The 18,437-nt window shown below is 43.9% G+C and overlaps 1 protein-coding gene across 1 annotated transcript in view; it reads right to left on the minus strand.

Moving 5' to 3' along the window:
- Positions 1 to 18,437, minus strand: part of LOC122812307 (complement C3-like) — a 2,177,376-nt gene that overhangs the window by 2,007,736 nt on the left and 151,203 nt on the right. The window lies entirely within an intron of this gene.

Genomic DNA, 18,437 nt, shown 5'->3' on the forward strand with positions numbered 1-18,437 from the left:
TTCATGCCTTCTTCACTGCTCAGTTAGGTTTGTCCTGAAGAATTATGAGTCAAATAAGCATTCCTCACTAACAAGATAGATTGAACAACTAAAATTGAGTGGCTTCATGCCTTTTGCTTGCCAGCAACTTAAGAATAAATTGTTTTCCTATAAGTTATACAGTGTGGTCTGCCATAGAAATGCCCATTTCCCACATGTTAACCACACTAGCTTCAATCTGACTTTTCATGCACAAACTTGCCATTTGTCAGCAAATCTAGGAAAACAGACAACAAAATAAAAGCAACGTTTGTAATGCATTTCAGGGACTAAAACAGAGTTATTCCTTCTCATGCACATTATATCAAAGAACGCCCCAACCAAACATAACCAGGAAACTTCCCTAGCAGAGGGTGTTGTACCTCCTGCAGAGACACTATGAAGCAGCAGTAAGTGAAGGCACTTCAAATAATCTACATAAAACTGAACACTTGTTAAGTTCCACTCCTAAATTAAAAAAAGAGAGGGAGATTCCAGAGGTTACTTTACAAGATATTAACAATGCAAATAATACTTTAAAACTAAATAAAGTAAGAACACCTGATGTCTCTCTAATGTTTTCACAAGATTTTGCACCTAATTTGCTGAACTTATTTCAATTTATGATGATTCCTAGATGGTGAGTGCCTAACTCAATGAGACCTGATGAAATGGTATTAATTAAGAAGGAAGGTAAAGATTGTTTAAAGCAGAACATTGCAACCCCATTTCAATTTTAAATTTAGATTATATAATAATAGTAAAGGCAATTAAGTCTAAATGATTAAATCACAAAACACACACCATTAAATTGCTTCATCCCATGCAATTTGGATTTTGAGAAAATAGGATAATGTCAGAGGTCAAGCTCTTCATCTCCAATCAAGCATGTTTATGCAAATGACAATAAGGACAATAAGGTCATATTAGAAATGACTAAATCTGATGAGATCAATGCTTTTGATTTAACCAATAGAAAATAGTTTTGCTCAGTACTGAAGCATTATGAGGGTTCTCTACTATGTTTCTCCTTTTTTTCGCAAACAGGAGCTTACATTAAAATAAATAATAAGATCCTACCCAATTTTGAGTTGCTCACTAGTGTAAGGCAAGGTTGTCCATTTTCTGCAACAATTTTTGTTTAATAATAAATCCACTAATTTTTAAACTCCAAGATTTTATTTTAGCAACATCTATGACAAAGAAAGAACAATTTATAATTTCTTTTGCTGATGATATGATGATTATTATAGATAAATTGAACCAGAATGCAAATCTAATTTTAAAAACTTTGAGCAAGTAAAAACTTATTTTGAGAAATTAGAAAGGATTTTATTAAAGTATTGTGAACAAAATAATGGAGAACACCCACCAGCAGTAATAAGCAAAAACCAAACCAAAAAAAAAAAAAAAGGAAAATCACTGTGCAGTAGCAAGTAAAGAAATGTCCAAAAATCAGTTTAATTAGTAGATCACTGATTTATTCTTCACTTACATCAACACAAAATTACTTCCTCAGAATAATAACGTCACTAATGAAACATTCATTTTATAAGCCCACACAACCAATGACAAGTCTAAAATCAACCACATGTTTAATTAACAGCAATTAACAATAATTGACTAGAAAAAACTGTGAAATCACAATAAAAACATTAAAAATTTAAAATAGGTTCATAGGTTCATAGGTTCATACTAGGCTATCTGCCCGAGGGCATTTACAAGCCTAGCCCATCGTTTTGTGGCTTACGCCACCCCTTTAGTATGGGGAACTATACCCATTATTTTGCTGTGCCTCTGTCGAGCAGTGACACTGAGGTAATCCCTGGGGTATATCTGCGATCTCCCATCCATTGGTCAAGATTTCTCTTGAACAAGGCCAGCGAGGTGCTCTGCCTCACATGTACCGGGATTTTGTTCCACAGCATAGGGAGTCTTTGGGTGATGAATCTATCCCTCCAGCACGTCCTATTAATAGCCGTGTCGAGGTTAAAGTCTCCGCCCTTGTGGCTCTGATGGATCTAGATTTTTGAGGTGAAGCATATTCATCAAATCTGGGTTTGACATGGCCTTGTATGTTAGGCAAAGGTCACCTCTGAGCAGTAGCGACTGAATAGAGCTGGAGTTCTTTCAGTCGGGCAGCATAGGACAGATTTTTGAGACCCTTTATCCTTTTGGTGAGGAACTTTTGTGGCCTCTCCAGCTGCTGCAAGAGTCGGGTCAGATACATCCCGAATGGGGCATTGTACTCAATCATTGGTCTGATGAGTGATGAGTAAAGGGAGACTATGACCTCCCTTGATCTAGATGAGAATCTCTTCATGATAAGGTGGGCAATGTAGAAGGTCTTCCTAACTACTTTAGCTACATGGGTGTCGAATGACAGACTACTATCAACCTGGGTCCCCAGGTCCCTGATAACTTCTTCTGTGCTCAGTGGATTGCCACCTATTTGGTAGCTAGGGATAACCTTGTTTTTCCCAAAGGGTATGACTATGCATTTTTTGGCATTTAACTTCAGGCCGTGGCTCTGGCACCAGTTATCCGTTTCTGTGAGACCCTTCTGAAGGATATCTGTGTCAGATGTGTTTTCTACTATGGCCCCAGTTTGCAGTCATCTGCAAACTTTGTCAGCCATAACCCTCCTGTGTTTGCTTGTACTTCGGAAAAGTAGATGCCAAACAAGAGTGGGCCCAGGACTGAGCCCTGTGGGACACCACTTGTGACAGGTTTTGAGTCTGACATGGCGCCAGCAACTCTGACCCTGTGGGTTCTGTCACTCAGCCAGTTTGCAACCCATCTTGTGATGTATGGGTTAACATTTAAGCTGATGAGTTTTTCAATGATACCCGAGTGGGGTATTGTATCGAAGGCCTTAGCCAGATCGAGGTAGGCTGTATGGACTGAAACAGTCACCAAAGCCATTGATGAGGGAAAGGCAGTCCATACAGCCTAACTTGACCTTACAAAAGCTTTCGACAAAATACCCCACTCGGGTATTATAGAGAAACTTACCAGCTTAAATGTAAACCCATATGTCACAAAATGGGTTGCAAACTGGCTAAAGAACAGAACCCACAGGGTTAGAGTTGCTGGCGCCATGTCAGACTCCAAGCCGGTCACAAGTGGTGTCCCACAGGGCTCAGTCCTTGGCCCCCTGTTGTTCGGCATCTACTTCACAGAAGTACAGGCAAACATAGGAGGACTATGGCTGACAAAGTTTGCAAATGACTGCAAACTGGGCGCCATAGTGGAAAGTACATCGGACACAGATATCCTTCAGAGGGGTCTCACGGAAACTGATAGCTGGTGCCAGAGCCATGGCCTGAACTTAAATGCCAAAAAATGTATAGTCATACCCTTCGGGAAAAACAAGGTAACCCCAAGCTACCATATAGGTGGCAATCCATTAAGCACAGAAGAGGTTATCAGGGACTTGGGGACCCAGGTTGACAGTGGCCTTTCTTTTGACACTCACATTGCTAAAGTGGTTAGAAAGACCTTCTACATTGCCCACCTGATCATGAAGGGATTCACATCCAGATCAAGTGAGGTCATAGTTCCCCTGTACTCTTCACTTATCGGACCAATGATCGAGTACAATGCCCCATTCAGGATGTATCTCACCCGACACCTGCAGCAATTGGAGAGACCCCAAAAGTTCCTCATCAAAAGGATAAAGGGACTCCAAAATCTGTCATATGCTGCCAGACTGAAGAAACTCTAGCTCTATTCAGTCGCATACCTCCTGCTCAGAGGTGACCTGTGCCTGACATACAAGGCCATGTCCAACCCGGAATTAATGGACATGCTCCACCTCAAAAAATCCAAATCTACCAGATCCACTAGAGCAAGCGACTTAAACCTCAGCACGGATATAAATAGGACATGCTGGAGGGATAGATTTGTCAACCAGAGACTCCCTATGCTGTGGAATAAAATCCTGGTCCATGTGAGGCAGAGCACCTCGCTGGCTCTGTTCAAGAGAAATCTTGACCGGTGGATGGGAGATCGTAGGTTTACCCCGGGAATCATCTCTGTGTCACTGCTGGATAGAGGTACAACAAACTAATGGGCACAGTATTTTTTAACATAAGGGGTGGCGTAAGCCACAAAACTTTGGGCTAGGCTTATAAATGCCTTAGGGCAGATAGCCTAGTATAAACCTATGAACCTATGAACCTATAAAATTAATGATAGCAGTGAGAGCTTAGGAGCCAAACTGAAAACTTCCTTTCAAGGATGTGAGGAAGAACAGCAAACTTTTCGCAAAACCAGGACCCGAGCATGGAAGAAATTGGAATCATCCACTGATACCCAGTGAGTATTCCAAAGATAATTTTTCATTTTTCAAGTATTGAGTTAAAACCTGAACATATTAAAGTATCAGAACTTAGTTTAAACTGTATTCCATCATGTGGAGCCAATTTCTCTAAGACTTTATTAAGTTTAAAGCAATTTACTAGGAAGCTGAACTTACGATTTGCTTTAAAAAATGTTAATTTGACCTGTAATAAATTTGTTAAGCCTTCTTTGTTTAATCCTGCATTGAACAACACACTTAAAGTGTTTAAAAAGGCTTGTGAGAGTAGAATTACAGGTCTGCTAAATGAGAAAAAAAAATAAATGTTTTTATACTTTGAATTGTTATAACAAAACAGCCCTGAAAGACCTTATAAGTAACAAGACCTTGAGGTTTATGGAGTCTGACAAGGGTGGGGCCCTCGTGTTTTTGGACCAAACTCTCATTTTGTGTTGATAAAAGCAAAGAATGAATCAGTGATACACGAATTTAACTGTTTTTTGGTTGTTTCTTCACTTGCTACTGCGCAGTGTTTTTTTTTTTTTTTGGTTTGGTTGTTCTTTATTACCACCAGTGGATGCTCTCCATTTTTTGTTCACAAGTTGTTTTTTGGATATATACCCAGAAGGCTAGTGGAGGGCCAGATGCTGTTTTGGATTTAACTGCATATTCCACCCCTGGAAGTCATAATGCAATAGTTTACAAATAGTATTAGAGACTATGATTGAGATGAATAAGTATTTAAATGAACTGAAGGACTCTGGGAAATATATTGACCATCATTCATTGGTACAAGACTGGTAGTTCCGATGATGATGGTGGAATGATTATTGAAACCTTTTCCACCTTTGGGTCTTCCTAACATTGTGAGCAGTATGAAGCTGTTCACTGTATTTTAAATTTGCAAGATGAACCCTTTAAAGATACTTAGTGAGTTCTGAAAGTTAATTCATCCAATTTAGATGTCAAAGCATTGTTGAAAAAATTGGAAAAGGGCCTGAAAAAGTTTAAGGCTGTTACTTTAGAAAACAAATATTTTGAATAATGTATTGAACTTGGTATAGTACTGAAGGGTTTGCATTTTTACCAATGTCCCAATGGTAGCATCTATTCTGACCCATTTTTTTCTAACCCAAATGGAGTTTTTTAATCAGGCTCGGTTAGAATTTCTAAAGCTTTTAATTAATAATAATTCAAATATAATAAGACAAGTGAAGGAGAATATTCTATAATAGATGGGGATATTAAACCAATACTACTCAAACTTCTAGATTTACATATGGAATATGACAACATTTTACAGAACCTGGATCATTTTAGAAAACCATTATTTTAAGGAAAATTAAGAAATTACAGAGAGATACTGCTGCTTATGAGAATAACTTAGCTTTAGCTTATTCTCATATTGACTCATTTAGTAAGAAAAATCAGCAGACAATTCCAGGTAATAAGTTTGGCTCCTTTAAGAATTTTGCAAGCAACACACCCTCATATTCAAAACCAGTAGAGGGAGGGCAACTTCCTCTTCATTTTCAGCTTTCTATCAGATGCCTGAAGGTTTTGGGCAAAAGTAACTGGTATTTGGAACTGTTCATAACACCCTCCACCTTGACTAAAGCCCCAGTTCCAGCTGAAGAAAAGCAGCCACAAAGCATGATACTGCCACCACCATGCTTCACCATCTGTTGGTGATATGAAGTGTTGTTTTTGCACCAGATTACCTTTTGAAGTGTGACCAAAATGTTCAACCTTGGTCTCATCAGACCATAACACATTTTCCCACATGCTTTTGTGAGCCTTGATGTATTGTTTTGCAAATTTTAGCTGGGCCTGGATTTTTTTCTGTGTAAGAAAAGGCTTCCGCCTTGCAACCCTACCCCCTAGCGCAGACATATTGAGAATATGAGAGATTGTTGTCACATTTAGTACACAACCAGTACTTGCCAGAAATTCCTGCACCTCCTTCAGTGTTTGTGTAGGTCTCTTGGCAGCCTCCCTGACCAGTTTTCATCCTCCCCGGATTCTCAAAAGTTTGCACGGCATGCATGATTAGTGTAAGAGGAAATTTTGCCAATATGGTGGCCGAGCGAGCCACGTACGTGCACATTTGATTTGTGCTCTAGCACTAGTGCTGCACTTTTCCAGCCCCTGTATGCAGATTACCTCATTTGCAGATGAAAACCATGCAAATGAGGTAAATCTGCCATCCAGGAAGCAGGAATCAGGGTAAGAAGGACTAGCATAATATACAGAAATGTACTCAGTTAGTAACAGAGTACGGTACTGCAAACTCCAAAATGGAGCTATGACAGCACCAAATAAAGGCTGAATATCATTAAGGAAGCATGCCAATGGCCAAGTAGAAGGCCAATGGCATTGCAAACAATGCAAAATGTACAAAATACAACTTTTATGATATGCCCACCAATCACGGCCATTGAAGCATAGGGCAGCGGTGTGCAAACAGGATCGGTGAGGAAATAAGAAAGTAAACCTAAAAAAGCAGTCTAACTAAAATCAGTATTCTACCATGCAAGTCAAAGGCAGGCAAAAGACAACCTGGCCAGTGAATAGTGGTTGCTAAGGGGGGAGGCACAGTGTGACACATGTAACTATGCATTAGAAGGCAATCCTATGCAAATGAGGGGAAGGATAGTGAATCCCGGTTTTCCCCAGAATGTGAGGCAGGTCCCAACAGTATAAGAGTATGAATAGTAGAGTGAAAGACTAGGAGGTAGGTGACGTCATATCTGGGAGTGTCAGGCATATTGTCAGTGGATTGGAGCCCTGTGGCTCGGGGTTGCATACAGCTTAGCACAGCAAAGCCAGGGGGTGTGTCTAAACATGCCCAGCATGTATGACAAAGTGTAAGCGGGTGTGCATGCCGCACAATGGGATCTACAGGAAGATAAAGGAAGTGAACCCAGGAAATAGCAGCAGTGGGCACATTGGAGTACACTGATTGTGTGGCACACCCCCGGGATGAAACAGAAAGGCAATGGGAAGGGAAAGCAGCAGTAGGAAGTTAATCAAGGGGTACTAGGTTCGCTGCCAGGTGAAACGTATTGGAACCAGCCAATTACACAGGCAGCAGACCAGCTCAGTCCAGAACACTACTATAAACTATGCAAACACCTACCCCTTTAGTTTTTTCCACATCCTACACCACCAGTGTATACAAGCGGGGAACTTTTAACACTCACAACAGCAAAATGTTAGGGGCTACAATAGCTATCATACAACTTGTAGAAGAGGCTGAGAGTAGTGAGGATGGGGATGCTGCCAACCAAACCACAGTGGGGAGACGGAGAAGAGTGTACAGACCCAGCGTAACCAACCAAGGGCTACATGAACTGGAGATAGTGGAGCACTATAGGGTGGAAGGGACCTCCTACAGCAGATTGTTGAGCTGTGCCAGCCACACCTGACACACAGAACTTACAGAGGGGAACCCATCCCAGTGGAAATGAAGGTATGTGTAGGCCTACGAATACTAGCTACAGGTACCTTCCAAAGGCAAACTGGGGATATGATGGGGATCTCAAAGGCATCAGCATCCAGGTTACTCCACCAGTTCCTGAATGCCATGGCAGCACATGTCGGTGAGCACGTATATCCCCCCCCCCCCACCCGTGAGGCATTGGCCAGTAGTATGCATCTCTTCCAGCAAATAGCAGAATACTCTGAGGTAGTGGGTGCAATAGACTGCATGCACATATGCATCAAAGCTCCACCCAGTGAGCAGGGTAGGGTCTATATCAACCGCAAGGGCTTCCCCTCCATCAACTGCCAGGTCATGTGCGATGCTCAGGGCATAAAACTGAACGTGTGTGATGGTTGCCCTGGAAGTTATCACAATTCACACATCTGACATCTGATGCAGCTGTACCAGACATTTGCCAGTGGGGACATCCCACATGGTCACCTAGTGGGGGATGCTGGATATGCACTGGAGCCGTGGCTGATGACACCCATCAGAAATGCACACACACCCGAACAAGAACTCCATATTGAAGCACATGCACAAACAAGAATCATAATAGAGCATGTGTTTGGGATGCTTAAGTCATGGTTCCAGTGCATGGACCCATCCAGTAGAGCCTTGCAGTACTCACCAACTACATGTACCCAAATTCTCCTTGTATGTGCTATGCTACACAATATGATCCTGTGGAAACAGCTGCAGCAGGAGCAGAAAGGGGCAGGGCCACATAGCTTCCCACCAATGCCAAGGCCTGCACAGGCCACAGAGTGATTTGGAGGAGGAACAACCTGAGCCTGCCCCAGTAGGCAGAAGGAGGCATGCTCAGTATGCCTTGATCCAGGCAAAGAGGCAACACATAGCACATACACTGACATGGGAGGGACCCAGGGAATAGCACCTCTCTCTGACTCTCACATACATTAAAAGGGATGCCAAACATTACACTACCTGTGCCTAACCATGCGTAGGCAGTGTACTACGTTCATCCGACATAGGCAGCCCTGCAGCACCACCCTCAATATTGGGACACCCACAAGATAAGGGATTTATACATGCCAGTCAGGAGGGGGGTCACAAACCCAACAAAAGTCGCAGCCAGCAGGACAGGTGTAGACAAACACAAACAAATGCTGTACTATGGCCTCTGAATGAGGGTTATGGGTAACCCCCACCCAGGCCTACACGGACAGACTACAGCAGGCCAGGTAGTGGGATGTCAGTTGTGACGGCTAGGAAGTCAGAAACTAATGTGTATGGCTTAGCCAGCACGATAGGTAAGACTACTGACTGAAGTGGACTACAGGACATCCAGTAAAGTCCTAGCAAATGTGTACAGCTGTCAGGTGTGCCACCCCACCCCACATAGAAATATAGTAACAGTCAGGTGTGCCCCCCATCCTGTGTAGAAACACAGAGATAGTCAGGTGCTCCCCTTGCTTTGCAGACATATTGCAGCAGTCAATGCCAAATGATCAGTGGAAACCCTGCAGATGCAGCATGCTTCCTGTCGGTGTACAACACAAAGGTTAGCTGTGCAGTACAAACCACCAGACATGATCCACACATGCAAAAGAGATGGCCTTACTGGGTATGCTCACACACTTAGAGAAATGAAGGCAATGTCAGTCAACATACTGAAAGGTCATACTGAGCATGCTCACACACAAACACATGAAGGCCATGTATGCAAACACCAGTGAACCAGACACATCCAGCAGTTGCAATTGTTAGTGCAGACACATGTCAGTATGCACCACTCATGCCTTACACACACAGTGGATAGGAATACAGACCTATATGTAAGGACAGCACACCATAATAAGCCAAAGGTAGACGAATATAGATGTGTGGAAGAGGGTGACCATGACAAGGAGCCATACACACATGTCCCACCCAGGACACAGCCAAAGGTTCCCAAACACATCAGGTGCAGATGTCACACACTGCAGTACCTATCAGGACCACAAACTATGTGGTCCATGTGCCAGCTGTGCAACATGGCTGTACAAGGACGTAGTCACCAAGTTGCCCTATACATGTACCTGTGACATATAACCCTGTGTGTGGCCGCTTGTGAATGGTGTATGGGCCATGCACACACTGGCCACCCCATAGCGGTGCACTGACAAGCCTGCTGAGGTTATCCAATGTGAAATACACCTTTGGGAGTGTTGTAGGCCAGTAATCTCCATGGCGTGCCCCATAACTGCGTACTGCTGCAGTGTGATAGAGTAGTTAGGTAGGAGTTCTAACCCCAGACATGGCAACTGTGTGTGCGAGTGCGAGTCACTGTTCATGTGTGTGTGTGTCTGTCTCTCACTGACTATGTAGAGAACAATGCTTTTTAGGCTACTCACACCCCTTACTATTCACATACCCACTGTTGGCAAGGCTGCTGATGTCACCCACCTAGAAATACTCCCCTGGGAAAGCTGTAGCCCAGTAATCTCTGCAGCGTATGCTGTAACTGTGTACTACTGTAGTGTGATAATGTAGTTAGGTAGGAGGTCAAACCCCAGACGTGGCAAGTGTGTGCATGTGAGTCTGTGTGTGCATATGTGTGCGTGTCTGTCTGTCACTGACTGTGTAGACAGCAATGCTTTTTAGGCTACTCACACCCCTTACAAGTCAAATACCCACCTTTGGCAAGGCTGCTGATGTCACTCACCTTGAAATACACCTCTGGGACGATCGTAGCCCAGTAATCTCCATAGCATGTCCCGTAACATCGTATGGCCATAGCGTGATTAAGGAGTTAGTTGGGAGTTCTAACCCCCGACCTTCCAACTGTGTGTGCATGTGTGCATGTCTGACTGTGTAGAGAGCAATGCTTTTAGGATACTCACACCCCTTACATTTTACATACAAGGCTGCTGATGTCACCCACCTAGAAATACATCCCTGGAAAGGTTGTAGACCAGTAATCACTGTAGCACATCCTGTAACTTCATACTGCTGTATTGTGAATTATAAGCATGGTAGGGTTACATCCCCACACATGGCAGTTCTGGATGTATTGTGTGTGTCACTGTCTGTGTAGGGAGCAATGCATTTTAGGCTAGTCTCTTGCAGTCATTTCAAATGCCTTACTTTGACAATCCTGCTGATGTCAGACATTGTGAAATACACTTTTGGGCAAGGACTACTCCATTAATATCTGTGGCGCGTACTATAACTACGTAGTGCTGTAGTGTAATACACTAGTTAGGTAGGGGTTCTACTCCCAAACATGACATATGTCTGTGTTTATAACCTGTATCCTGTGTAGAGGTGGTTGTGACTGTGTGACACCTGTGGCCAATGTGGAGCGGGTTTTGCATATTTCTTATATGGTGGCCATACTATATATATCACAATGTCCACCGTACAGGGATAACACATGTGATATGGCTGAGAGGCTGGGGTGCAGAGCCATACCCAGACATGTGACATCAAGGCCAGGCAATCACAGTTAGCAACCCCAGTATTACCCAGAGCACACACACACATGCCTAGGTAACAGCCAATATGTGGGTAGTACACTGCATATTGGCCACTGATAGTAACTATGGAGTGACAGCAGTGGGCCACAGAGGACATGACACCCAGTCCATCTGTCCAATATGCACATATGTGCAGACAGTGCACCTCCCCCATGTTCCCCACTGGACACCTGCACCACCTGTGGTGCCATCACATGTGACCCACAATGGACATACCATGCCTGACAACATGCCCGTATGGACAGATGCCACTGACATTAGGAATGCTGATAGCATGCACTCTATTTAGGTGCAGGGTAAAGCTGCTGGCCATTACCAGCTCCCGCCACAGGTGGGCAGAACTGGCACATCTGATGATAATCTGTGTTCACAACATGGGCCGGACACCCCAGGTACAATTCCACATGTCACTGTACATGCATGTGGGAGGTGTGCACATCCCAGATGCTGTCCATGTCATGGACGAAGGAACACAGACATGGCAAGTGATGCACAGCATTGCCCACACACAATAGTCACTCAGGTGACCGGATGGGGGATACAATACCCGCCTGTGTGGGTGTGAGGGCAAATGCAGATGTTACATCTCTGAGCCACAATGCAGACTATCGTCATGTGGCCTGATGCCAAGGTACACCCATTGCCTAGCCCTGGACAGCCATCTGGTGCAGTCGAACACCATATACCTGTGCAGACATGCACTCATGCATATCAGTACTGGCACCCTGTGTGTTTGTGTGTGTGTTGCATGCCGCAGATGTTCACATCCACACTCCCTATAACCTCCATGGGCATACTGCAGCATGCTGTCTGATGTCAGACACTTTCCCATACCCTTCACCCGTACAGCCTCTGTATGACCTGTGTGGTGCATGGGATACCTGCACAGTGATGTGATGTGGCAATCCCACAAACAATGAGTTGTACACCAGGCCCTGCCACGTGTGTCAATGTGTGTGTGTCCCTGTGAGAGTGTGGCTGTGTTGACACTGGCACCTGTTCATGCTGACAGGCATGTGTATGTCACCTACTCTACAGCTACTGTATCCCTGTTGCAGATGTCACTCACCATCACATATATGTTCTGAGTGTTCCACAACAGGTAACCCATGTGGCGCATTCAATAATTGCAGCAAACTGTGCTAGCACTACAAAGTTGTCAGGGGTTTGATACCCTGTGCTCCTAGGTGTGTGACATAAACATGCTTTAGTTTTACCCTCCCACCCCTCCCTCACATGTATTTTCCTCTGTCTGCATCCCCCACCCTCTCTCAGGTGGATGTGGAGACCTACACCTGCTTTGCTTAGGCAGCAGCATGTGTAATATAAGTAATGCTCATGATCAGCTGATGGTCTCTGCATGAATCACAGCCCTCTCCAAGCTGATTGCATGTGAAACAGCTGTGGAAACATTCCCATAGCCAGTTGTATGGAAACACACTCCAATACCTAGGAACATCATGGTGGTGTTGGCCCTTTTCACCCACTGTGAGCAGGAACAAGATCTGTCATCAGGCAAACAACATCTCAGATGGATTGCGGTGTATATCTAACAACATACACTGTGGAAGCAGTGCAACAAAATGGAGGTGGATGTGCCTGAGCTGACTACAGACTGTAAGTGCCACTATACTGCATTTGGAGTAATGTTGCTTTAACAGTGTTTGTGTGGATATGGCTGTTGTACATGTCTCAATACCTGCCATGTCAGTTCCATGTTTATGGAGAATCTCCATCTGCAGGGTCATCTGCAGCCTGGGCAGTGTTGTGTCCGTGGATGCATGTGTCACCCACAGAGCATCTAGCTGTTAACTGCTGAAGGTAGTGTGAGGGTTGCAGTCAGTAGATGGAGAAAGCTGTGGTAGTCACAGACATCATATCCCTCAAAGGACATAAAACTCCAGCTATACTCTGTCGCATATCGTCTACTCCGAGGTAATCTCTGCTTAACATACAAGGCTATGTCAACCCAGAGTTGTTGGACATGCTACACTTAAAGAAATCCCAATCCCTCAGAGCCACATGCTCCAGGGATCTAAACCTTGTCATCACAATAAACAAAACATGCTGAAGAGATAGGTTCCTGACCCAGAGACTCCCCAGACTCTGGAATAGACTGCCCATACATGTCAAGCAGAGCACCTCTTAGGCCCTCTTCAAAAGGAACCTTGATGATTGGATGGAAGAAAGGAAATTTACCAAAGGGATCACGTCAGTTGCCCTGCTAGACAGGGGTCCAGGGAAGTAAATAGTGTGGGAAGAAATAGCCAGGTAATTGTTATGGCTAGGCTTGTATAGGCCCTAGGGTTGATAGCCTAGTACCAACCTATGAACCAATGAACCTATATGTTGCAACAACCCTGTAACAACAGTAAATGTATGTGGTTATCACAGCAACATGTCAATATTGGCCCTGTGTATGTGCTTCCAGCTACACCTCTATCAACCTTTGTACATATGTCATGCATGAAGTGGTGCATATGTGCTGTACACCATACTTTGTAGCATCATATCTGAGAACAAGCCACTGATATAGCTGACTGCTACACATGTTATGTACAGTAGGGGTTACATTACATGACCTTACCTGCACATTCTGTGGATGTTCATACAGTACTGAGGTCTGTGTACCTATGGTGAATGTCGACAGTGTTTGTAGTGTTGATATGTACCTTAGCCTGTGTACAGACTGTGGTAGATGACATTGTTCTAGTTCTCCTATCAGATGTTACATGCTGCCCCACTGTATGGTACTGTAGTGGTGTACATGTTTGTAGGGCCAAAAACACACATGTCCCATACCACAGACAGCCACCAGACCAAACTGTGTAGCAGGCCAGTATATGTAGGGTCAGTCTGTGAGTGGGACATATGAGGATGGTGTAGAACACATAGTCCATATACTGTAATACCATGCTAGCTAACCATATGTGGCTGTGGCTGTGTTCACATTGGTTGTGGATATGCACTGTCACACAGGTGTATCTTACCCTGTGCTGTGCTATGCCTGTTGAGCCTGCTTTATATGCAGCTACATGTGTACCTTCCACTTATGTATCTTACTGTGCATATAACTATGTGTGTATGTGTAGTGTATATGTACACACACACACACACACACACACACACACACACACACACACACACACACATATATATATATATATATATATATATATATATATATATATATGTATCCCTGTATCTGCGCATCTGTGTCTGTGTATCTATAGCCTGGTAATGTTGATAGCTTCCACATAATACATTACCCATGGGAGCCAGACTGTACTGCATGATATAGACAACAAACTTTCCTGTCCTTCACAAAATCCAAAACACAACTCTGACCCAAATAAACCACCGACTGTGATTTACAAAGAAGGCCACCATGTAAAACAAAATTGCTTTATTTTCTAGCGCTTTGGTGTTTCCACCTTCAAGGAATATCAAACAATAAAAAGATACAAAGCATGTACTCTTATATATATAAAAAACACATTCAATTAACATCACACACCCACTAATTAAACAATGAATTTCCATCTTAAAGCAAACATTTCCAATTTAACTCATTGATGTTCATCGTGCATACAGCTGTAGTCATAACAGATGGGTTATCCTGCCATCAGGCTCGACCTTGGTCGGCCGAATTCCAAAGTCTAGGTCCGGCGACAGTTGTCGTCGCTTCTTCCCTGACATCAGTGAGGCAGGGGTATAAAGGTGGCAGCCGACGCCATTTTCTCCAGTCTTTCTTGCCGCGCGGTGCCCGAAGCAGAAGCAGTTCGCAAGTGCCGGTCGGCCATCTCCTGAGATTTACGAAAGTATTTCAGCCGAAGTCTTCTTGAAAGCTAAGTACCCCGTTGGGGAAACTTTTCTTGCCTCAGACCGATGTCAGACAAAGTTAATAATTGCATTTCATGTGGGAAGCAAATACCGCATAAGGATTTCCACTCTTACTGTATACCTTGCTTAGGCCCAGACCACGATGTCTCAGCCTGATGTTTTTGTGCTAGATTCAACAAAAGCACTATTAAGAGTCGGGCGGAGTTCGCCCTTCACTTTTTTGGCAAAAAATTTAATTATATTATGTCGTCGGATACTCCGACTCCAGTTTTGAGCAAAAAACGCAAAGATAAGGACTGGCATACGAGGTCCACACCACCTACTGATACCATGCAAAGGCCCAGATTAGAGGAAGACTACCCTTCCTCAGATCAAGCTTCTATTACCTCAGAACTATCTGAGAACCAGGATTGTGCCTATTCTCCATTCAAAGACTCTGATGCAGAGGAGTCTATTCCCTCGGTCTCCCCCCCTGAGGACTTCTCTTTTGGGGAAACCCTGCATACATTGAGGGAACACTTTCACTGGGAAGACCAAGATTACTCAGATTCCAAGAAAAGGCTCAGGGAATTTCTTCTGCTCCCCCAGCATAGGCCTCTGGCTATCCCTCCTGTTTTAGATATGGATGATGTGTACACAGAAGCTAGCCTTAATCCTGATTCTTTGACTCCAGCTCCTGTTAAACGAGACAGGTATTACCGGGTTCCTGATTCTCACCAGTTCCTATATAAAAGCCATACTACTGACCCAGAAACTATTTCACAGCGTCCCAAGGGAATTAAGGCCTCTACTGCTAAAAATCCATTACCTTCAGAGAGAGATTCCAGATCTTTAGAAAGGTGGGGGAAAAAGGTGTACACCTCGGCCACTTTAACCATGAGGACATTAAACTGTCAGTTCCATATGTTAAAGTATCAACAGTTTTTGATATCTCATCTGAAAAGCAAGATGACACAACCAGAACAACCAGATTTAAAAGAGTTGCAGGATTTGTTGCACGGTGCAGAGCAAGTGGGTAAACATACCTTGCAGTGTGGTTTTGATGCTTTAGAGGCCTCATGTAGAGCTGCTGTTACGGGGTCTGTTATACGTAGGCATGCTTGGCTCAAAGAGCAAACCTTACCAGATCATGTCAAAGCTAAATTATTAGATGCACCTCTTCAAAAAGATGTATTGTTTGGTGTTAAAGCAGAGGAGATGCTAAACAAAATGGAGGAAAAAGTGAAATCAATGCAAACAGTGAAAGATTTCCTGCAGGTACAGCCTCCACGTTTCAGCAGAAACTGGCCTTCAAAAAATTGGTCCTTTCCAGCCATGGACAGACCTCAAAGGGGCAGATACAGGTGTCCAAGGGGTAGAGGGCAACCTCAAGGATCTTTCAGAGCCAGACAGTGGCAAGCACCAGCTCCAAGAGGTGGAGAAGATAGATCACAGTCTTTTAGAAAACAGACACAATGACTTCCCCCTACACCTGCCAAGCAAAGCATTAATGGCAGCACCTTTTGGCAGAAAACTGACATTATTCTCAAAAAATTGGCATATTGTTACAAAAGACAAATGGAGTCTGAACATTATAGACAGAGGCTACAGGTTTCACTTTCACACCCTTCCAAAAATGAGAGGCATGCCAAACCTGCCACAAACTCAAAGGGCAGAGGAACAAAAACAAATTTCAGTTCTCATGGACATGAAAGCAATTCAAGAGGTACCTGCAAAAGAACAAGGTCAAGGGTTTTATTCCAGACTATTCCTGGTACCAAGGAAAGACAATGATTGGAGACCTATCTTAGACCTATCCATCCTAAACACATATCTACAGGTGCCAAAATTCAAGATGCTCACATTACAGCAGCTTCTTCCCATGCTGGGCAAGGAGTCTTGGCTGGTAACATTGGCCCTCAAGGAGGCATACCTACATGTCCCTATCAGACAAGATTGCAGAAGATACCTCAGATTTCTTGCAGGTTCAACCCATTACCAATTCTCTGCTTTGCCCTTTGGCTTATCTACTGCGCCCAAAGTGTTTACAAAATGCCTGACATCAGTAATCGCCTTCAGCAGACTACAAGGGATACAAATCTACCCATATCTGGACGACTGCCTGATCCAAGCAGACAGCAAGGACATACTACTGCAGCACCTGGCGTTTGTAATAAAACTGTTGAACTTCCTGGGATACACAGTTAACAAAAAGAAATCAAAACTAATACCCTCTCAACAAATAATTTTCCTGGGTGCCAGCTTGGATACAACCACCAAGATGGCCTACCTCATGCCAGACAAGCAAGGGCAACTGTCTCAATACTTCAGAAAAATGGCAACTTACACCAGGCTAACTGCAAGGAAAGTCCTGCAGGCTCTGGGATTCATGGCATCTTGCATCCTACTAATCCCATGTGCAAAGCTGCATATGAGGAAACTTCAATGGTACCTAAAAAACTTATGGTCTCAACACAGCCACAGCTTGGAAGCAATTATACCACTCATTCCATGCCTTCAAAAGGAATTTATGTGGTGGGCTCAAGCTTGCCAAAGAAACACAGGTCTTCCTTTCTGTGTACCTCAAGCAACTCAAATCATCACAACAGATGCCTCAGACTACGCCTGAGAAGGTCTTCTGGCCTCCATGACAGATCAGTGCATTCAGGGAAAATGGGCACAAAAAGAAAAGCTCCTTCACATCAACCAAAAGGAAATGCTAGCCGTGCAAAAGGCTATTATGACCTTCAAAGACCTACTGCATCCAGGCCAACTATTGATAAGGACAGACAACACCACAATGATGTGGTACATAAACAAACAGGGGGGAACTCATTCATACCCCCTGTGCAGGCAAGCCATGACCCTATGGAACACAGCACTGGAACTGAAAATTCAACTACAGGCACAATTCCTGCCAGGGAAGGAAAACACACTGGCAGACAACCTAAGCAGAAATATGACAGATCCACACGAATGGAAGTTGCATCCTCAAATGTTCACAAAGATAACTCAGACATGGGGACAGCCAGACATAAATCTCTTTGCTACCCACAGAAATTGTCAGTTGAAAAAATGTTGTTCAAGGACCTATCATCCACAGGCCTGGAAAGTGGATGCACTTTCCATCAATTGGGCAACATTGACAGTCTATGCCTTCCCGCCTCTTCCTCTGCTGCCCAAAGTTCTATTAAAAGCCAGAGCAGAGAGGCCGAAAATGATTCTCATTGCTCCAGACTGGCCAAGGCAACACTGGTATCTGCTCCTGAAGAGCCTGACACATTCCCCACCATGGATCCTACCTCTAGTCCCTCTTCTGTTGTCCCAG

The sequence above is a fragment of the Protopterus annectens genome, chromosome 9.part0 (genome assembly GCF_019279795.1).
Source record: "Protopterus annectens isolate FY-2018-M chromosome 9.part0, PAN1.0, whole genome shotgun sequence".
Classification (NCBI taxonomy): Eukaryota; Metazoa; Chordata; order Ceratodontiformes; family Protopteridae; genus Protopterus; species Protopterus annectens.